The sequence below is a fragment of the Aedes albopictus genome, chromosome 2 (genome assembly GCF_035046485.1).
Source record: "Aedes albopictus strain Foshan chromosome 2, AalbF5, whole genome shotgun sequence".
NCBI classification, from domain to species: domain Eukaryota; kingdom Metazoa; phylum Arthropoda; class Insecta; order Diptera; family Culicidae; genus Aedes; species Aedes albopictus.
Window position 1 is genome coordinate 203,393,222 of NC_085137.1, and position 22,844 is coordinate 203,416,065.

The window sequence follows — 22,844 nt, forward strand, 5'->3', positions numbered from 1 at the left end:
CCTAATCACCCACGAAGGCGCTCTTTGGCTTTTAGCCAGTCTTGCGGAACAAAGTATCACACCCCATACGAGCGAGCGGTGTAGTGCCTTCCTTCTATCTTGTCTTTCAGCAGCTCCATACTCTAACCCATCAGCAGGAAAAAAGGTCCAAAGAAATTTATGTTTATTTATTTTCCCATTTCTCTTCTCTCCAATTTTCGTCCACAGCACAGATCAAAACATCTTGGCCTAGCTCTGATGCTGCTGCTGCTGCTCCCATATGTCGCATCTCGAAACGCTGCTGTGTGTGTTTAGCGTGTGCCTGCTCCCAGCCCTGCTGGCACACTGCGCCGAGTAAATAATCATAACGAGGTTCCTGGTTTCTCACGTAAGTACACACCACACCACAGCCAGCCAGTCACTACACTGTACTGGATCATACCATGCTAGGCTAGCGGGGACGGATTTAGCGCGTTTGCTTTGAAACTTCTTGCTCATCGTACAATGTTGCTTCTTCATGTGTCATATCCTATTGTGTGCGGAAAATGAAGACATAAGTTTTTTTTTCTTTCTTGACGTATTAAATACAGCTCTCACCTCCGGTTTGCGATACCCTCCAATGGTAGATGTATCCATAAATAAGGGAATATGGCTTAAAGTGCACCATTTCTTTTGATTTCTTGTTAGAGGACTTGTAAAGTAATAAAAACAAGGCTGTACTGAATTTGATTCACCAGCAATCGATAATAAATTTGTTAAACAGAAGGGTTCTAAATTTTCTTTATTTATTGAAGTGATTGATCTTTTGAATTTTTGTATTCTTGGCCTCATTTCCCAGAGAAATAAAATTAAAAACAACCAAATTTCAAAAAGTCTGGTTAAAGTACTTAGTTATCCTTAGTAATCCCAAATCAATGGTATTGAAGATTTTACGCTTTGTTCGACTATCTACATATAAGTCTTTCCTGTTTGGTCTGCAGCTATGTTTGCCGTAGTCATTTTGTCTTCATCTTAGTGATGATAGTTGAAGATTTCGCAGAAACATGTGAAAACCATTGAGGTCAACTTTTGCACAGGAGCGGAATGATAGAAAAAAAAAAAAATCTTTTTTACTTTGTACATTTACTTCTCGGGATTTATTGTGAGGTCAGAATCATTTGCGGTTACTGCAAAAAAAAAAATCATGTTGAAAGAGTGGTGTCTCCGACAAATACGTTGCGAAGGTGATGGATTCTCCGATGCTAAGTTACCTATCTTGTTGGCTTTTTCTCCGTTGCCAAGTGTATAGTAGAGCATTATCTTCTTCTATTTTGGGAGATGTTGCTCCAGTTTCCTGAATGCCATGTCTTCGCAGTCTTCCTCTTCAGAGGAACAAATGCATCGACTGTCCTACGATCCTTCTTCTTCTTTATGGCTCTACGTCCCAACTGGGACTTGGCCTGTCTCGCTTCAACTTAGTGTACTATGAGTACTTCCACAGTTATTAATTGAAGGGCTTTCTTTGGTTGCCATTGCATGAAATTGTATATTGTGGAACAAGTACAATGATACACTATGCCCAGGGATTTAAGCAAATTTTCCCAACCGGAACGGGAATCGAACCCGCCATCTCCGGATTGGCGATCCATAGCCTTAACCACTAGGCTAACTGGAGACCCTACGATCCATGCCGGTGATTTTAACATAGTATACCCGATACGCATACCATTTGATCCACCGGAGGATTTTTTTTTCTTCTAAACCCTGGGGAATAATCAGCTCAATAGACACCTTAACAGGGAGGTCCAGGTAGTATAAACTTCTACAAAAATAGAGTGTAAGCCAAGATTTCTCTTTCCACAACCCACTAAACAGCATTTCCATGGTCGCCAAACCCTTCATCTCCCCGCAACCACCAAGAAGGCATTGTTTCAGGAACTAGTGCACATCGCACCTTCACGGTTCGCTGCGTAGGCTACAGCAATGACCATGGATGATTCGCTTTGGGGAGTCCAAAAAGGTTACATGCTGGCGCTTAGCAAGTTCCGAATGATCATTACCTTTGTCTCCGGAAGGCAGGCAAGGGCGTCACCATGCCTGCATCCAACTGCACAGCAAGTATCTTGAACTGATACCGCGTGCACAGCGATTTGACCTTCCCACAAGTAAGGCCATATCAGCCAGCACACAGAACGACGTACCGCCAAGGGGCCTCCCACTGCCCCGAACTTGCCGAGGACCCCTTTCAAATCGCGGTCTCCGATTCAATCCAGTAAACCGGACGCCACAACAGCAACGCTACTATAGGATGTTTTCCGCGTGGCTACTTAATCGCTGTAAGAGTCGATTTCGACCGCAGGGCACCGGGCCGACTCCGAACTCTTGGATCATCTCTTGTATAGCGTTTGAACTAGCCATTCTCCGAGTTCACGCGCCACCAGCCAATTCACGGCATTCCAGCCAAACTCATTCCTACACATACTCTGGACAAGATTGACCGGAGTTTCCGCCATTTTCTCTAAACCAGCACAAGCGTTCGGGAGAACCTGCGTAGGGTCCGCAGATCGTCCTCCATTTGGTCGACCCACCTAGCTCGCTGCGCTCCACGTCTTCTTGTACCGGTCGGATGACTCTCGAGAACCATTTCAGTCGGGTTGCTTTCCGACATCCTGATGACGTGACCCGCCCACCGTAGCCTCTCGATTTTGACGGTATGGACGTTGGTGGGTTGTCTCAGCAGCTGACGCAGCTCGTGGTTCATTCGTCTTCTCCAAGTCCCATCTTCCATCTGCACTCCGCCGTAGATGGTACGCAACCTTCCGTTCGAAAACTAAAAGGGCGCGTTGGTCCTCTGCACGTAGGGTCCATGTTTCGTGCCCATAGAGGACGACCGGTCTAATCAGCGTTTTGTAGATGGTTAACTTCGTGTTACGGCGAACTTTATTCGATCGTAGAGTTCTGTGGAGTCCAAAGTAAGCACGATTTCCTGTCACAATGCGCCTCTGAATTTCTCCGCTGGTGTCGTTGTCGGTGGTCACCAGTGAGCCCAAGTACACGAATTGTTCAACCGCCTCGATTTCATCACCGTCGATAGAAATTCGGAATGGCGGGCGCGGTGATTCCTCCTTGGAGCCCTTTACCATCATGTACTTTGTCTTCGACACATTGATGACTAATCCGATGCGCCTGGCTTCACTCGTTAGTCGGATGTACGTTTCCAAGTTTAGTCGGATGTACGTTTACAAGCAATAATATCAAAACCATCAGCGAAACTAAGCAGCTGAACGGACTTCGTGAGAATCGTCCCACTCGTGTTTATCCCCGCTCTCCTTATTACACCTTCTTACGCAATGTTGAACAGCAAGCACGAAAGACCATTACCTTGCAGTAACCCTCTGCGAGATTTGAAGGGACTCGATAGTGTCCCTGATACTCGAACTACGCACATCACTCGATCCATCGTCGCCTTGATCAATCGTATTAGTTTATCCGAGAATCCAAAGCACTCCCTCCCTGATAAGGATGCCGACAGACACCTTACCTGTGATGACGCAGAGCGCATCACAAGTGTTTGACGGAGCGCTTCGAAGTGATAGTGCAATCACTTACACTGATTAGCGCTGATTAGTCAGAGCAACTTTCGGTTGTTCACAATCACCACCTTCGTTTTTTTTATGAGCCAATTCCAATGTCCTAGAGCTCATCCGCTCCTCTACAACCGCGATCGAGTCGGCAGCAATCAATTCCACTTCTTCGATCGATTTACCGTATACCTCCAGCGTAATGTCGTCAGAAAAGCCGACAATCTCCACCCCCGCCGGGAACTCTAACCTCAACACCTAGTCATACATGACATTCCATAACAGCGGACCCACGATGGAACCCTACACCTCTATGTCGCAAACTAGTACTCGATTCTGGAAATAAATTCCGAGAATCCGGGTCTCCGAGTGGTTTCCCCTCCTTTGACAATAGAACCAGGCTCTGTCACTTTCAAACCTCTGGGAAAATTTCCTCGTCCAGGCATTGCAGACCTGAACATCGCGGGAGCCTCTGCAATAGCTACATTTAAGGCCAAGTTTGGAACTCTGTCCGGACCTGGGCCTTTGCCTACGCTAAGGGACTTTGCTATCCCCACAAGTTCCTCATCGCCAGCCCCGATCCCCGGCTGTTCTACGAAAGCAGGCCATGCCGCGGAAAAAGCCCCTCGATGATCATCCTCTCCAAAAGCTCTGAAGAATGCTCTGTAGGAGCCATTACACCGCTTTGTCGTGGTCATCACGATCCTGTAGGCATCACACCACAAAATCACATTGGCACTCTGACAGAGACCCTCAAAGCAAGTCTCTTAGCTTACCCTTATCTTGGTCTTGGCCTAGTCGCCTCTTCCCCTACCCTTTGTTTGCTGTTGTTGTAGTCGATGCTGTACTGACCCATGTATTGAAGTCACCTGATATTACCGTCGACCTTCTCCCTGTCGGCACGGTCGTTATACAGTCCATCATCTGTGGGAACAGCTGGATTGACTAACGTGAAGGCGAATAGCAACAACGGAAGAAGACCCCGTTTACCTTGACGACCGCAAAGCCCTCAGAGGTCCCTGCTGGGCCTTCTCATAGCCGAACGGCTGCGGTGTCTAACTGTACTTTGCACTGTGACCGCAGTGCCGTGACGAGCGCTTAATTCCGCGTTAGTAATTTTGTCTAGGTTTTGAGCTTTCAGAGTCGCTTCCGGTGTGATAGCCCTCGACACCCTTGGCAAAGACTTCTTCCGCAATACACTTGTAGGCGGCATTATTGCGTGTTTTATCGCGCTAGAGATAGCGGATCATCTTGCCTCAACGAATACGTCTAATACTACGTTTGTCGGCTCCAAGATCCACGAGCTTGATATCGCTCCTCAATACTTCCAACACGCAAAACAAAAAAAGCTACCAATAATTGAGATATGCTTTTTCTACCAATTAATGTATTAAAAACGTACCGAAAATGTGATAAATCATAACTCATTCGTTGTAAATATTAAGATGCGCTACACGGTTCCACAGGTTCCATACCACTACACACAAACACTCATTGGCGTAGCTAGGGGGGGTTCCAGGGGTGCCTGGCACCCCCTAGAACAAATTTGGCACCCCCTAGAATTTTTTCTTGATAATTACCTAAAATTTCAGACCTAAACTTCACACAATAATTCCAATATTAATGTGCCACTATCGAATAAAATATAAGCACACCCGTAATTACTTATATACCTGTTGTACGTTTTGACGTTTTGAATATCGGTGAGAACAATCAGCAGACTTCTCCATGGATTCCTCCAGAAATACCTCAATCTAATCATACAGTGATTTCTATAGGCTTCCTTTATGGATTCATCCCGATATTTCTTCAATAAACTTCCCTTAGGATTTTCCAGGCAGTTCGTCCTGATGGGGTTGTACATACTAAAAAGAGATTGATCCAGTAATTTCTCCTAGGATTTCTTTGGAAATTCTTACTATGATACTTCTCGGAATTATTCTAGGAATACCTCTAAAATTTTCTCTTGGGATTCCTTGAGGAATTCCTGGTGGGATTATTCTAGCTAGATAATCTTCCTGGGATTCTTTCAGAAGCTCCTCAGGCGATTCCTTTTATTTTATTCAGATTTAATTCAGTGATTCTTCCAGAAATTTCTCATGAAATTTCTCCAGCTTTTATTGGCCTTCTTCCGGGAATTGTGGTTATGATTTCTCAAGCAGCTCCTGCTGCGAATCTCTTAGAACTCTTCCAAAAACTCTCACTGTGGTACCTTCAGGAATTCTACTAGGGAAGATTCTTCGGCAATTCTTCCGGAAAATCTACTTGGATTTTTTCTAAAAATCCCTTCGGTGATTATTCCAGAGATTTATTCAAGGATTTAACCAGGATTTTCTCCAAAGGTACTTTCAGAAATGCCACAGGGGATTTCTCCAAGAACTTCTATTGGCCTCCCTTCATGAATTCCAGCTGGAAATCTTCAAGCAATTCCCATTAGGACTCCTTCAAAATTATATTCAGAATAATTAGGACTCCTGGCATACTTACTTGTTGCAACACTTTCGGGATATCTTACTGAGATTCCTCCAGAAATTCCCCCTGCGATTCCGTCAGGGATTCCTCCAGTATACTTCTACCGATTCTTTCAAGGAGTACTGTACACCGTGTCCAATAAGTTCTCATACAAAATACAAATTTAGAAATTTTAATTTTATTTCACATCTGTTATTCATATTTTCAAAGTGAATACATGTATTGAAGGGCCACATAATACTGATTCAATAAAGCATATGGTTTAGAATAACGATATTTTTTGTTTGTTTTTAGAAGCCTAGTAGTACACTTCCGTTTTCTGAGATCCGTTTGCTCCGGCACGCAAGAAAAATGTTCGAAAAGTTTTTCATTCTACGGTAGCTAAATAGAGTCCATGAGGTTAAATTTTCAGTTTTTATCCCCAGTATTGTACCAAATTGTTATACTAAGGTTAAATTTAAGCAATTTTAGTGATGATATGGTACGAAATTTCCTAGTAAGCTCAACTTGGGCTGATTTTCTTGAAAATGACCGTTATATTAAAGATAAACATCATAAAACATAAATTTTGAACAAAATTTACCACAATAGGAACACAATCATGTTATAGAAGTGAGAATAATGTGAATCAATAAGATAATATGCAGCCATGCTTCTTTAACACAACAAATTTCATTAAAACAGGTAGATGTACATTTTTGTTTAATTTACGTTTTATTTTGTACAACACAAAACGGCTTCGTACTTCACCAATACGGAATGTTATATTTTTTTTCTCTTCTGGTCATAGTTACTACTACCAATGGTGCGGACAGGAACCTAATTTGTTTCACCCTTAAACCTTTACCCGTTAATATGAGACGAAATACCAATGAAATGGCGTGCGTGCCAGCTGAAATCGACTTACGACACATAAGCGATCAGCAGAGAAGGATAATGGACAATTAATTCCAAAACATATGCTGTATTTGATCAATGTTAGTTGGCCTTTCAATAAATAAACTTACTTTGAAAATCCTAATAACATACAAGAAATGAATTCAATTTGATTTTGTATGAGAACTTATTGGACACGGTGTATGTATTCCTCTAGGCATATATTAGAGGAAATTCTCTTAGGATACCCCCGGCATTCCTGATTCTAGGATTCCTCCAGAAATTACTTCTATGAAACCTCTCGGAATTCTAGGAATTCCTTCGGATATTCCTGCTGGGATTCCTCAAGCAATTCCTGCGGTTTTTCCAGCTATTCTTCCTCCAGAAATTCTTACTGTGGTACTTCAGAAATTATGCTAAGGTTTCTTTTAGAGCTTACTCCTGTCTATTTGCAGGGATCTTTCCAGGCAATCTCCCTGGAATTCTTGCAGAAATCTCTTTTGTTGTTCTACCAGGGATTTTTCCAAGGACTCATCCAGGAATTTCTCCAGAGATTTTATCCAAAAATTCCTCCAGAAATTCCTCATGGAATCCCTACAGAAAATCCATTTGGCCCTCCACCAAGAATACCTCAAACAACTCCTCCTGCAGTTCGTCCAGCAATTCCTTCAGAAATTCTTACTATGATACTTCTAGAAATTCTTCTAGTGATTCCTAAACAAATTTATCCTAACAATATGGCTGCAGTTCTTCCGGGAAATCGTTCTGGTATTTCTTCAGAAAATCCTCCTGCGATTCCTTCAGGGCCTTCCCCATAGATTCTTCCAGAATACCTCTACCGGTCCTTGCAGGGACTTCTCTAGGTATTCCATGATTTTTTCCTTTCGATTCCCCCAGGCATTCCTGATTGGGTTTCCCTATAAATTCTTGTATAGTTTCCTCCAGCAATTCCTCCTAAGATTTCCACAATACACCACAGAATCCTTCTACGAATACCTCCTGAGATTTTTCCTGTGATTTCTTCAGAAGCTCTCCGGTGATTCCTCTAGGAATTTTTATCCGATATATTTAACTCCTCTTGGCCTTCCTCCAGAAATTTCAGTTCGATTTTTCATGCTATTCCTGCTGTGGATCTTCCAGCAATTCCTCCTCGCACTCCTCCAGAAATTCTTACTGTTATATCTGCCGGAATTCTTCTACGGGTTCCTCTAAGAATTTCTCCCGGGATTCTCCAAAAAACTTGCTAGGATTATTCAAGGCAATCTTTCTAGGAGCCTTGCAGAAGTACCTTCGATGTTTTCTCCTGGAAATACTAATTTTTTTTCTGGGATTTCTCCAATTACTTTTTTATTGGATTTTTCCAAGGATCCCGCTTGACTTTCATCCAGGAACTCCTCCTGGGATTACATATGCGATTCTTGCTGCTTCTAATGTTTCAGGAATGCCTCTTAGGTCTCCTCCAGAAATTCTCACAGTGATACCTTCAGGAATCCCTCTAGGATTTCTCCTGGAATTCTTGCTAGGATTCTTCTAGGCAGTTTTCCTAGGATACTTCCAGATTCTTCCAGGCATTTTTTCAAAGACTCATCCAGGCATACCTCTAGAGTTTTTTTTTTTCATGGATTACTGTAGAAATCCTGGAATTCCTCTTGGCCTTCTTCAAGGAATTTCAGCTGAAGTAATCCTGATACAAATCTCTAGAGGCATTCCTAAACGAATTTCGGGAATAGTTAAAATTTCCGGAGAAATCTTAGAAGGTATTACTAGGGATATCTCTAGTGAAATCCTATAGGATTGTACGGAAAAAACTTGTAATTATTTAGAAGGCACAGAATTTTTTGAGGATTGCTTCGGCATAGTTTTTTTTTTTTTTAATTTTTTAGATAGTTTCAACGGAATTTAATCAGAAATGCTTTGGATATTTTTTCCTTTTCAGTTATTTTGCAAATATCTCTGGCAATTTTACCATGATTATTTTTGTAATTCTTTATGATTTAATTGTATTTATATTTATTGCTTCCGAGAATTGCTGAATTGGAAATTCACAAATTCTCAACTGGATTTGTTCAAAGAAAATCCTATGAAACTCACGAAAAACTTCCTGACAAATTCCCAAAGAAATTGTCGGAAAAAATCATCTAAATTTCATTAAAACTTTCAAAGTATTTGCCAAAAGAATTCATATAAGAATTACCAGAGGAATTCCTGAAGAAAATATTAATCCTTTTAAAAGAAATTGGCCAAATCCAATCTCAAAATAAATTTCCGACATATATACTATAAAAATTCCCACAAACTTTAACAAAAAAAATTTAGAAGAAATTCTCAAAGAATTTTTATCAAAGACATCGAAGGAATTTCTGAAGAAAATTTAGAAAGAACTCCAAAAGTAAAGTTTCGTAAAATCACCATGGCAGAGTTAAAAAAAACTTTTTTTTTTCAAATAAATTCCCGAAGGAAATTTTATAGTAAATTTTTCAAATCAATTTCCAAAGGAATTACCGAAGAAGTTCCCAAAGTAATAATCGAAGCTTCCAAAATTTCCAAAGGATGAAATTCCCAAATAAATTTTCAATGCTAGTAATATCGAAATTGCCGAAGGTATTCCGAAATCATCTTTTTCTTCTTCTTTATGGCTCCACGTCCCAACTGGGTCTTGGCTTGCCTCACTTCAACTTAGTGTTCTTTGAGCATTTCCACAGTTATCAATTGAAGGGCTTTTTTTGCCTGCCATTGCATGAAATTATATATTGTGAGGCAAGTACAATGATACACTATGCCCAGGGACCGGAACGGGAACGGAACGGGAAAACGGAAAAATAATAAAGCATTTAAATTGAAAAATATTTAAAACTCATCGGATTTCTAAAAGAGTTTTTAGCAAGTCCCGAAATTTTGATAAATATTTTTTTATCTGCCCCCTCAAAATGCAAAATCCAGCCAAAAATTTTTGAAAGGGGGGGGGGGGAGACAAAAAGTCAAAATAAAATTTGTATCAGCCTAAATTGCAAAAAAAACATTCCCAAATAAATAACCGGGAATATTCCCTTAGGAATTACCGGAAGAATGTTTTGCCGAAAACATAAATTTCTTGTATCACACGTACAAACCAGACTCGATTATCCGAAATGTAATTTCCCTGTAAAAGTTGTAAATTTCTGCACTACAGTTTCGGCCGGTTGCCGCAAATTGCATGCTGCCTGTTTCGAATGACGTGTGCTTGCCGCTCGGTTGCTGCGATGCGAAAGAGACCGATCGTCGGCGGTGTGGTCTCTCCTGTCAGACCGGCTCCGTGTCGCTGACGACCGACGACGTGCGCGTCGCGACGTCGCGTAGTCGCGATGTCTGATGGAGCGCGAATATTGTTGTCGCGGTTGGGTCGCGGTGTTCGATGATGCGCGAACGTTGATGACTCGCATCTCTGCGCATAGGTTGTTTAACTGATATACAACAAAAGTAATCTCTGAACACGTGGTAGTTTTCAACTAATAAAACAAAAACACTGTCGCCATTAATGGTGTGATCAACCCAAAAATGCAAATAGGGGAAATTGTGTATTTTCGGCAGTTTTATTCTCTTCGCCATGGGATTTTTTTTATTGAAAACTGTTGAACTCAGAGTTGGCCTCAAATCCTTCCCAACCAAGCTGAATGATACAACCAAGTTTCAGGAAATTTGGCCGACAAAAACCCCCATGACGAAGAGAACAAACCTGCCGATAATACCCATCGTCACCCTATGTATCCTGATTTTGCAATTTTAAGTATTTATAACTTTTACAATTGTTCTTGAAAACTATTTTTATAAGGGTTGTTATCATGCAATAAAACAAACAAGATGTCACGATGAATACAAGTTACACGCAAATTTGTGTATATTTTATAGTTTCCGAGATTTACACTTCTAATAAATTGCCCTTGAAAAAGTATTGTGTTTAATCCACACAACAAAGGGGTTGTCGCGATGATTAACCCTAAAAGGGATACCTGGGGTCCATTGGACCCCAGGCGCCTTTCAGAGCTCGTCTTTGATGGAACACACTCAGCGAGGTGACGACCATGACGGCCATGAAGGTATCCCTTTTAGGGTTAATAAGTTCAAAGTGAAAATACAAATTCCATGTATTATACACAATCAATTTATCTAGTTTTCATTCCTCCAAGGCAAGTAAAGTGTTAAATCAGTACAACGGATCGAATTTTCCAAAAAAGCTATTCTCTAAAACATAGGGCGTTTAAATTTGTGGGTTCTTTTTCCCGCGACTGAGAAATTGAGGGTGGATCGGTATTTCCTTTACCAAAAAAAAAACAACCTGGAAGCCACTAAACTGGCACCCCCTAGGCACCCCCTAGGAAAAAATCCTAGATACGCCAATGCAAACACTTCTATTAAAACCCGAGAAGTTGAACCGGGTTGCGTCTAAAAATAACTTTCGCTTCGCTGCTGAGCTTCGCGTCCTATTGTCTACTAGGAATTTTCCACTTGCAAACAGCACTTCTGCTGGATGCGGGCTTTTCAGTGCACAATGGTTCTAGAGTCGTATTTACGAAGACAAAAATGTTTCTGCCAAGTTCCGTCATTTCTTTTTTTTACATTATTGTGAAATGAGCACGGTCACTATAGTGTGGCTTATCCAAAAATCTGCTGATTAATTATTCTCTATACAATTTCAAAATGTTCTACAAAGTTGTAGCAAATTTGCAAAAAAAAAACATTCAAATAATTAGTACTTTTCGAAAAGTTTTCAATAAACTGCAACTTCTTTTCCCTTTGGACATATTTTAGTCGAGTCCAACGGTACATGAAGACCAATACATTAGCCATAAACTTTCAAAATTTAATTAAATTCGGTTTACTTAATCCTGAGGTACAATAATTTGATGAACGGAAGTCAAAAAATAGGTTTTCTACTAGGAGGAGTCTTATTTCGTGTAGAGTTAATCAATCAAGTCCAAATTTGTACCAATTATATTCAACTCATTGAAGAACAAGTAATCAAAATTTGAATAGTTTTGGTGGACATTATTAAAGGTGGATATATTAAAGGCCAGTTGCACAACTAATTAGCTATAAACGGTACAAATTTGGGCTCGATTGGATAACTTTACATGAAGTTGGAAGAACTCTAGTAAAGTAATTCATATTTGAGTGTTCTTCGTAAAATTGGTATATGTCTGGATTAAGTGAACCGAATGAAATGAAATGTCGCACATTTATGACTAATACATAGCTCTTTGAAAAACCTTTGACTTGACTAAGACACGTTCCAAGAAAACAAATTTACAGCTTATTGATTACTTTACGAAAAAAAAATCAATCATTTGAATTATTTTGCAAATGTGTAACTAGCACCGCCTAGTGACGAAATTTCGAAACAAGTGGACCATCAACTGTAAGCTCTTGACTAACTGAATAACATTGACGAAGACACCAACTTTCTAAATGGTGAGAGTCATGAGCTATAAGAAATTTAAAATTTGCTTGACTCCTGGCGCCGCTTATTGGTGGAATTTCCAATTAAACGAACCATCACCATCCATCATGAAATCGTAAATAAAATTATTAGAAAGCAGTTTTTTGAATTAGTTTTACCAGATGAACCACATTAACATAACAATAATGAGGAATAGGGTCAACAATTAAAAAGAATCTTTCTAAAACACAATATGTGTCTTAAACTTAAAGTTTAAGCTTAGCCAGTTTTGTCTTCGTAAATACGGCTCTAAGCCCATTGTGCAGTGTGGATGCTGTATCACTTCCACCACCAAGCCACGTTTGTGTTGTTAATGATGGCTTTCAGCCTCTCGTCTATCTATGTGCAATTGTAGCCATGCTGGTTAGAGCGCTGGGTACTGTGTATGACCATTATAGTGTCTCAGTTCGATTCCCGCCGCCGTCCTTATTTCTTTTTAAACATGTTTTGGTGATTGATGCCGCCGCTGCTGCCATGCTAGTCTAAAAATAGAACATATAATGAGAAACCAGTGCGACAGAGCACAGGCACACATGCGAAATTTTCCTTTTCCAGATTCTAGGAAGCCAATACAATTTTTGGTATTCTGCCACCTACCAATTTTTGTATTTGCAAAGCCTTAATACAATATTTGTATATGTTTCATACTCCATTGTATTAGAATCTGCCAATCTCCGGTTGCGTGAAGTACTTAGCCTTCGATACTTCCAAGAACTTAGACTATTCCGTCTCGATGACGGCCTGGTGTTCTTGCGCTCCTGTTCCTACAACTTTTTCTTCTGCTTTTACTAGTCGACTAGGGGTCGTCTTCTTCCTGACTCACCCTAATCTGTAGAGCCTTGGGCCAGGTAAGCCAGATAATTTCTTGGAAAATCTGTCTGTACCTTATACAAATTGCTTATGAAAATTTTTTTCCCGGCGCACATTAATTGCTCCACCAGCCCTAAAAATGTATTTCAAACAAAACGTAATCTGTACGAACGGCATATCCCTTTCGGGACGGAGCGCAAAAAAGTGAAATCGCCATACAAATGGCTCATCTTTGGCTCTCCAGAGCTCTCAGATTTCCCAACAAAACAACAATTGTTTTTCCTCATTTGAAAGAACTACTCTTTATCTTTCGATTTCTTGCTTTGACTTCCTAGATAGATCGGAAAAAAATGCGATAGATAAAACTTGTTCATGTTCTACGCTTTTTGTCCACTTTTTGTTTACCTTATTGGGGCAAATCTCAAAGGCCACGTAAACTTAAGTCTGTTTTCACACATACAACTATAAGTAATGGCTGAATTATTGAAACTATTCACATCACTTAAAACAAAGTATAAACAGAAAAAAAATATGGAAAAATGTTATCGCTCAACAGCACAATTGTGCAGGATCGTCACGAAAGGGATATATATGTCTTTATTGGCATCTCTGCTAACGACCTACCAATGACAGAATACCTTCGTTTCCTTCAATCCGGGACGGGCCGGCCTTTACAGGTTCACCCTTTCCAACTTTCCGGGACACCTGGTAGTGGTGCGACTTACCGGCATTACTGCCGTTCATTTTCGGAATTAACATCCTTCCAGCCTCGCGAGTACCGCGTGGTGAAGTGACGAATGACCATAAGGTTAAAGTCCCTCTTCAAATCCAAATACACAAACCGCGTGGAAGCTCCTCACCTGACGGCTGCCTCACGCGTTTCTGCAATTATTTGTTCGGCGCTCTCAAGGGCTACCCGCGAAAGCGAAAGCCTCCGTTCAGAGTTTACTTCGGCACCTTAAACATCATGGGTTCTGCCGCTGTCACAGTTTCCATAAGTTTATCAAGATCCTGCTTGAGGCCCTTACTGAGGTTTCACCTCGAGGACGCAAAGTCAATGATGGTGAGCTGCGCAGCCACCTCCATAACAAAGAGTGGGCTCTATCCTTAATGATGGCCCTCATCAACCACCCTCCGTCCACGACCGCTTCCGACAAGCCAGTCGGAGAGGAAATGGGGTTTCCTAAGCTGGCTGGCACTACGCACGCAGATGCTTTCTTTTGTCTCCGTGTTCCTCGAAGGAGACCTGACTAACTCACTCCTTGCGAAGGCGGTAACCTCTCTTATGTTATTCATTATTCGTAAAACTTAGAGTGACTGAAAGGGAGAGTGGCACCATGTTCCAACTTTGACAGTTCTCCTGCTCGTTTGGAATGGGAATTTGTATGGATTTGACAAATGGTCGCTGTTCCGATTTTGACATTGACGCCACTCTCCCTTCAAGTCACACTTAGTAAAACTCATATGTTAATCCCACGAGTTGCACGGGAAATGAGGTCTACCACGCCGGAGGTCTGCATTAAGGCCGCATGGGACGACGTGTAATTTTTGCTATCTTCCCTCTCTTTTTAACAATTTGCCTCGCGCTTTTGAAGATGCAAATCTCAATTTTCACTGCACTGACGAAGCTGAAACTTTAGTCGATTGTGCACCGCAACTGAGCAAATGAACGATCATATCTTTAGTTAGTAATATGGCTGTAGTAGAAGATGAGATTCGCATCCTACAAACAACAGAACAATGGTGGACGATTCAATCACCGTCCCGTCCGGCCTTAACGTGGTAAGGGATAAATCACTATGAGGTACTCACAGGCTCTGTGACCGAGCATCTTCATCCCCCGATCACTCATTGCTTGGCAATGGTCGCTTGACACCTTAAATTGAGGTTATCCAGTTTGTTGAACCACCGGAACAAATCATCCGTAGTGCGTTCATAAGCCGGCACCCAGCAGCTACACAGCGATGCAGCACGTGATCTATCTGAGGACAAGTGTCAACACTCTTGGGTCGTTAGGTGCTAGGACCAAACTTGCAACTTCCTTGTTTCATAGCTTGCCCGAGCAAAGGCGAATAACTAAGTGATATCACTTTGATAATAAACTATGTTATCGGTGTTATCATTTTGTTATTTTTGTTATCATCTTTTCCAATTGATGATAATCAGATGATAACAATTTTAGTTATCAATAATTTTGGTCTGTCGCGATAACATAAAAATACTAAATGATAACAAAATATGTTATCAGTTTCCAAACGCACATTTCAAAGTTTTCCCAAAACTGAGGGTCTGGTGGACCTCGAATCTAAAAATAGATTCCGCTTTCTATCTTCATTGCGACTAGAGTACGAAAGCGTAGCCTTCAACTACTCTCCCTCTCACTGAGTCGCGTTGGTATAGGGGCTATCGGCTGCGACTGGTAATCACTCGATCAGGGTTCGAGACCCACTGGGCGCAATAGTTGAAAACATGAGTTATAATTATAAGAAACTTTTTTCAGCTGCTAACTATGTCGTAAAGTATTAAGTAAGTTACTATTTTGGTCGATAAAATAGCCCTGAATGATAACTAAATGATAACAAAACCTGTTATCAATCAGCTGATTTTTCTCGTGTTGATAACTAAATGTAATATTGAATAAAATAGTGTATAACACAATTAGTTATCAACTTGAACTCAATGATAACTCAACTTCTAATCATTTTGGTATTGGTGAAGTAAATTTGACTTATCATTTTTGTTATGTTGGCTCTTAATTCAACCTAAATGATAACAAACTCAATTATCAAATGAATGATAACCAGGTAACAGAACTTGTTATCATTTTGATATCCGCCTTTCCTCGGGTGTCGTCTTGTTTGTTTGTCTTGTCCTAGGTTAGGTGTGCTTTTTAGGATGTTCTCATCTACATCCCCCAGCAGCAATGAATGTCACACGCCGCAGACTTTAGCCATTGGCAACGGAATGAAGGCTTTTCAAACCTATGACATGTAGAATAGAACTTTCCCCATTAATCTGCGAGTTTGCATCTCCGATTCTTGATTCTAAATTGCTGCGTTTAATGTTATTATGATGATTACCCACATCGAACCGTGTTCATGATATTTAAGTCAAATTTGTACCAAAGGCAGTCATCGAAATTAATTCGACCTTTTATGTTAATCGACATCTAGCTTGTTTATTTATCAAAACCTACACTCTTACTCAATCTACCTCCAAATTCTCCTCGAGGAAAAACAATTCATTTCATTGAGCGATATGGAAAAGAAAACCGAAACATAAGAATGATAACATTTGCGCTCATGTGTGCGGGTGGTGGGCGGATGCTGGCCTCCCTGTGGCAACATAGACGAATCGCCTGGCAGCTCAATCAAATTTTGTTAGGTTTTTTTTTGTTTCCCTTTGTCATTCGCCGTTGTTGCTGGCTGCACGATACCAAGGATCTTGTTTAAACTTTACGGTTGCCTGGCTTTGGCCCATTTGATGCGACCAAAGCTCCTAACATCGATTCAGAGACGAGACCGAGAGCGCAGATTCGATGAAAAAGATATTCGCCGGCATCCGTTGTCTTCGTCGTCGTCGTCGTCGTCGTCGCTGTCGTCATCGTCATCGCCGCATCAACATCAGCAATATCCTTGACTGCGGTGTATGTCGGGGAGTTTCCACGGATAACATAGACATTATGGTTGTTGTGCTGATGCCATCTACGACGTCGTCGTCGTCGTTGTCGTCGAGGAGCTTCTGAAACAAGAAGACATACAAAACACATTTTTCAGTATATATGGAAGACCGAATCGTTGAACGGTGTAAACTTGGAGTGGTGTGTGCGATGGTGGGTGAAGTAATCAAATTGAGATAAATTACAATTGCTGGGAAATCTTTTAATCTGCTTATTAAATTTGAGTTGAAACTTTGATCCTCTCATTTTGAATTTTGTTGATTGAGTTGAGGGCGATAAGGTGGGGATGGATGGATGTTTATCTTGCTTGTATCAATGCCTTCATGACTGACTTGAAGTTTTTCTTGACATTTGAAGGTGACTGTTTGAACTGAATTTGAGTAGAGCACTGAGTGAACCAGTAGGATGTAAGGACGACGTTTTGTACATTATGAATGAAGCGTAATAAGAGACGGTTTTAGGACCAACTTCAACAAATCTTCTGCTGACGCTGTGTGGGATTCGGATGTGCGCTCACCCACAAACACTCAACTAGATCACCTAGAATTCCCCTCCGGCACTACCGTACAGCATTACAGTCAGTTTTTTTTTACGCGGGTGTACATTTCATTTCATTTCATTTATTTAGTATTACATCAAATTCAAGATAAAACTGAATCAACAATATTTCTCCATAATACACGGTTCGTGGCTGCCGCTCTCCATCCTCGGTCGCGCCCAATGCTCGCCAAGTCACGTTCCACCTGGTCCGCCCATCGTGCTCTCTGCGCTCCACGCCTTCTTGTGCTAACCGGATCAGTTGCAAACACCAGCTTTGCAGGGTTGTTGTCCGTCATTCTTGCAACATGCCCTGCCCACCGTATCCTTCCGGCTTTGTCCACCTTCTGGATGCTGGGTTCGCCATAAAGTGCAGCGAGCTCGTGGTTCATTCTTCTCCGCCACACACCGTTCTCCTGCACACCGCCGAAGATCGTCCTTAGCACGCGTCGCTCGAAAACTCCGAGTGCTTGCAGGTCCTCCTCGAGCATGGTCCATGTCTCGTGCCCGTAGAGGATTACCGGTCTTATTAGCGTTTTGTACATGGCGCATTTGGTGCGTGGGTGAATCTTTTTCGACCGCAGTTTCTTCTGGAGCCCGTAGTAGGCCCGACTTCCGCTGATGATGCGCCTCCGAATTTCACGGCTCACGTTGTTGTCAGCCGTCAGTAAGGATCCGAGGTAGACGAATTCCTCCACCACCTCGAAAACATCCCCGTCTATCGTAACATTACTACCCAGACGGATCCGGTCGTTTTCGGTTCCGCCTACCAGCATGTACTTTGTTTTTGAGGCATTCACCACCAGTCCGACCTTTGCTGCTTCGCGTTTCAGGCGGGTGTACAGCTCTGCCACCGTTCCAAATGTTCTTGCAATAATGTCCATGTCGTCCGCAAAGCACACAAATTGACCGAATTTTGTGAAAATCGTTCCTCGGCTGTTGAGCCCGGCTCGTCGCATCACACCTTCCAGAGCGATGTTGAAGAGTAGGCATGAGAGTCCATCATCTTGTCTCAGTCCCCGGCGAGATTCAAATGAACTGGATAGTTCACCCGAAACCCTTACGCAGTTTTGCACACCGTCCATCGTTGCTTTAATCAGTCTAGTCAGCTTCCCAGGAAAGCCGTTTTCGTCCATGATTCTCCATAGCTCTGCGCGGTCGATACTGTCGACCGGCCGTCGATGAAGCCGGCTTGATAACTTCCCACGAACTCATTTCTTTTAGGTGACAGGCGACGGAAGATGATCTGGGATAGCACTTTGTAGGCAGCATTCAAAATAGTGATCGCCCTGAAGTTCTCACATTCCAAATGGTCGCCTTTCTTGTGAATGGGGCAGATTACCCCTTCCTTCCACTCCTCCGGTAGCTGTTCGGTTTCCCAGATCCTGACTATCAGCCGATGCAAACAGGTGGCCAACTTTTCTGGGCCCATCTTGATGAGTTCAGCTGCGATACCATCCTTACCAGCTGCTTTGTTGGTTTTGAGCTGGTGAATGGCATCCTTAACTTCCCTCAGCGTGGGAGTTGGTTCGTTTCCGTCCTCCGCTGCACTGGCGTCGTCGTTTCCTCCGTTGCCGTGGGCTCCGGCGCCTACGTTCTCCACGCCGTTCAGGTGCTGATCGAAGTGCTGCTTCCACACCTTTCGATCACCTCACGTCCGTCCGTCAAGAGGCCTCCGTCTTTATCCCTGCAGATTTCGGCTCGCGGCACGTAGCCGTTGCGGGATGCGTTGAGCTTCTGATAGAACTTCCGTGTTTCTTGGGAACGGCACAGCAGTTCCATTTCTTCACACTCCGCTTCTTCCAGGTGGCGCTTTTTCTCCCGAAAGAGGCGGGTCTGCTGTTTCCGCTTCTGTTTATAACGTTCCACGTTCTGTCGAGTCCCTTGCTGCAGCATTACCGCCCTCGATGCATTCTTCTCCTCCAAAACCGTTCTGCACTCTTCGTCGAACCATTCGTTCCGTCGATTCCGTTCCACGTATCCGATGGTGCTCTCGGCTGCGTCGTTGATGGCTGCTTTCATTGTACTCCAGCAGTCCTCTAGAGGGGCCTCATCGAGCTCGCCCTCGTCTGGCAACGCGGCCTCGAGATTCTGCGCGTATGCTGAGGCGACGTCCGGTTGTTTCAGTCACTCTAGGTTGTACCGTGGCGGTCGCCGGTATCGTACATTGTTGATGACGGAGAGTTTTGGGCGCAGTTTGACCATCACCAGATAGTGGTCGGAGTCGATGTTGGCGCCACGATAGTTCCTGACGTCGATAATGTCGGAGAAGTGCCGTCCGTCAATCAGAACGTGGTCGATTTGAGATTCCGTCTGCTGTGGTGATGTAACGATAAGGGAGGCTGTGTTGGAAAAAGGTGCTACGTATGGCCATATTTTTGGAGGCGGCGAAATCAATGAGTCGTAGGCCGTTTTCGTTCGTCTGCTGGTGGGCGCTGAACTTACCAATCGTCGGTCTGAATTCCTCCTCCTGGCCTACCTGAGCGTTCAAATCACCTATGATGATCTTGACGTCGTGGCTTGGGCAGCGATCGTACTCGCGTTCGAGCTGCGCGTAAAATGCGTCCTTGTCATCATCAGTACTTCCGGAGTGTGGGCTGTGCACGTTTATTATGCTGAAGTTGAAGAATCGGCCTTTGATCCTCAACCTGCACATTCTTTCGTCGATCGGCCACCAACCGATCACGCGCCTCTGCATATCACCCATCACGATGAAAGCTGTTCCCAGCTCGCGGGCCCAATCAAAAAAGCCAAAAAAAATTTTCAAAATAATAAAGCTTAGCAAGAGTTTATCGTGAGTTAGCCTTTGATGAGCTGATCATATGGACTATATGGTGAACGTTCTTCTTCTTCTTCTTCTTCTTGCCGTAGCGTCCTAATTTACACTCACACTTTGTACAATGCCTGGAATTCTAATATGTCGAACAGGTTGCTTTTTGCGCTGCTTTCGCTTTCTACTCTATCATGGTAGAATGATGATAACGATGATACTGATGTGACGATGCTATTGCAGTCCGTTTGAGGGTTCATAAATGGCGATATGTTTCAACTTAGCTAATACGTGATTTAATCTAGACTTCTAAAATGCCCGAATTTAATTTAATACTTTGTTTGGCAAGCACCAAAGTCGGCAAGTATCGCACAGAATGCAGCCATTTTCAAAAACTCGAAGAAATGTGAGAATGTGTGCGACCGTAAAAAATCAAATTTCTCTTTGTGTGGTTCTCAAATTTTGTCAACAAACATCTTCAGCCAGATTTTGCGAGGAGTTAATTATGGGTTTTCTACAGAAAAGTAAATTATTTCCACTAGGCACCGTTTCAAGTAGCCTGCTATGGGTTTTGGGTAACTTGCCGAGAAAGAAGAGGGATGATTTGAGCGGCAAGGTAAGCAATACATAGTATTACGCAGATAAGGTATTCATATTCACACTCGATCAGTTTCCAGCTATGGGAAATCAGCCAAGTACCGAAGTTTGCAACAAGAGTTTACCCCGATGAAGGAAGCTAACAATCTGAAGCTCTCGGACTTATCTTAAAAAACCGCAAATAGTGAAGTTTCTCATCCGGGGCAATCAATTGATCATTGAATTTAACGGAGCAAGCATTACTATGCATGGATTCTCTAGAACAAAAGGACATATCAACTTCTTCCCAAGAAGCTTAGTAATTGAAGCACAGACAAACAGATGTAACTTTTAAAGGAAATTCATCAAAAACTTTTGCCCGGTGTCTTTTTCATGAGCACACTGCCACCTGTTGGTAGAATCGCGCGAGACACTGTCGGCCATGATGGATTTCGATTTGACGTTTGTCTAACACGCGCACCACTACACAAATCGCCTATAATTTTCGGTTGCATCATTCAGCAACGTGTACACTGGCAAACGTCAAAGCGATCGACCACTAGCGCCTCTGGTGGAAGGATCGTGGAAATGAAATGAAATTTGAATTGATCGTTAAATACATGTGCCAAACCGTTTTGAAGAGTGTTACGAATGTTTGTCTGTGATTGAAGCATGCAAGATCAGTGATGTCAGATATTTTCACAACCATGGTGAAATTCGTAAATTATCTAAACGTTCTGGAGGCTTCGAAGAAAGGATATTCCTCCAGATATTTCCACAGGGATTATTAAAAAAATCTCTCAAGGATTTCTCTAGGAATTGTCTCTAAGAGTCCTTAAGCAGAAACTTCAGAGAATACAAACATGGCTGCCACAATGGCCGACTTGGTCCCCTACTCACATTTTCAAGAGCACCAATCTTGAAAATTCGTAAACAAATGCTCTCGATTTGTAAAAGATGCCTCTTTTTGCAAGTGAGCAAAGCCAGAAAAAACAAGTGCGGCTGCGGCTAAAGTTTGTATGAAAAATTGCAATGGGATTTCTTGATGTTTCACCTTAAAGGATTCCCTCAGGAATTACTCCAGGAATTACCCAATCATTTTTTTTTCAGAGAATTCATGAAATTTCATACCTGAAACCTCGGAGAATTCTCATGGAATTGCGTCAGGAATTACTCAAAAAAATCCTCAGGAAGTATTCAAGCCATTTCCTCGCATAATCCTTAAGAAATTTCCTCCGGGAATCCTCGAGAAATTACCTCATAGAATTCTCAAGGAATTACTCAAGAAATTTCCACAGAAACTACTCAAACATTTTTTTATCTGTATTAACGAAATTTTTAGCCCTGGGCTAGTTCATCTCGGGACCCACGCTTTTCTTCCCTTCCGAAGGAAGGACTCACATTTTGTGAGTATGTCGGGAGCGGGATTCGATCCCAGGTCCTCGGCGTTATAGGCATGCGCTTTAACCATCACACCAGGTCCGAAGAATTTCCTCAGAGAATCTGCATTAATTGATGTATTATTCTAGGTATTTCCTCAAGAACTACTCTAGGATTTTCATAGAGAATACCCAAGAAATTTGCTCAGGGATTCCTCAAGATTGTTGCTAAGGAATTACTCAAGGAATTTTTCCAGAATATCTCCGAGAAACTTTCTCTCAAGGATTCCTCCAATATTTTTTTTCGGGGATTATTCAAGAAATTTGTTCGGAGGATCCTCAAAGGGTATCGCAAAGAAATTCTCAAGAAATTCTCTCAATCCTCAAGTAATTTCCCAAAAAAAAATCCTCAGAAATTACCCAGGTAACAATTTGATGCTGTACAAACGTTTCTCCAACTATTTTAAATCAGCCTTCATTTGAACAAAAGCTGCGCACAGGAGGTACAAGCCTCTATTCAGCTCCTAAACATCTAATTTGGGTGATTTTTTCAACCTTTAGCTGATTTGAGGTTCATTGGAAGGCTGATTTAAGGCTTAATATGCGCCTAATCAGTAATCAATATTTTTTTTGCTAAAATAAAATAAAACACTTTTGTGAGCCTATTTTTACCATTAGCTGCGTCTATTTCCAGAAGAGATGTTTGGGAATGTATAAATTAATCAGTATGAAA

General features: G+C 42.1%; 1 protein-coding gene and 1 long non-coding RNA gene across 3 annotated transcripts in view; one reads left to right on the top strand and one right to left on the bottom strand.

Moving 5' to 3' along the window:
* Positions 1-274: 274 nt before the first annotated feature.
* Positions 275-22,844, top strand: part of LOC109425214 (tyrosine-protein phosphatase Lar) — an 830,826-nt gene continuing 808,256 nt past the window's right edge. Inside the window, exon 1 of the mRNA XM_062851024.1 lies at positions 275-367. The gene's annotated coding sequence lies outside the window, so the exon portion shown is untranslated. The remainder of the gene's footprint in view (positions 368-22,844) is intronic.
* LOC134287883 (uncharacterized) overlaps positions 16,216-22,844 on the bottom strand; it is a 140,411-nt gene continuing 133,782 nt past the window's right edge. For both annotated transcript variants that reach the window (XR_009997615.1, XR_009997614.1), the window contains exon 3: positions 16,216-16,911. This is a non-coding gene — a long non-coding RNA (uncharacterized LOC134287883). The remainder of the gene's footprint in view (positions 16,912-22,844) is intronic.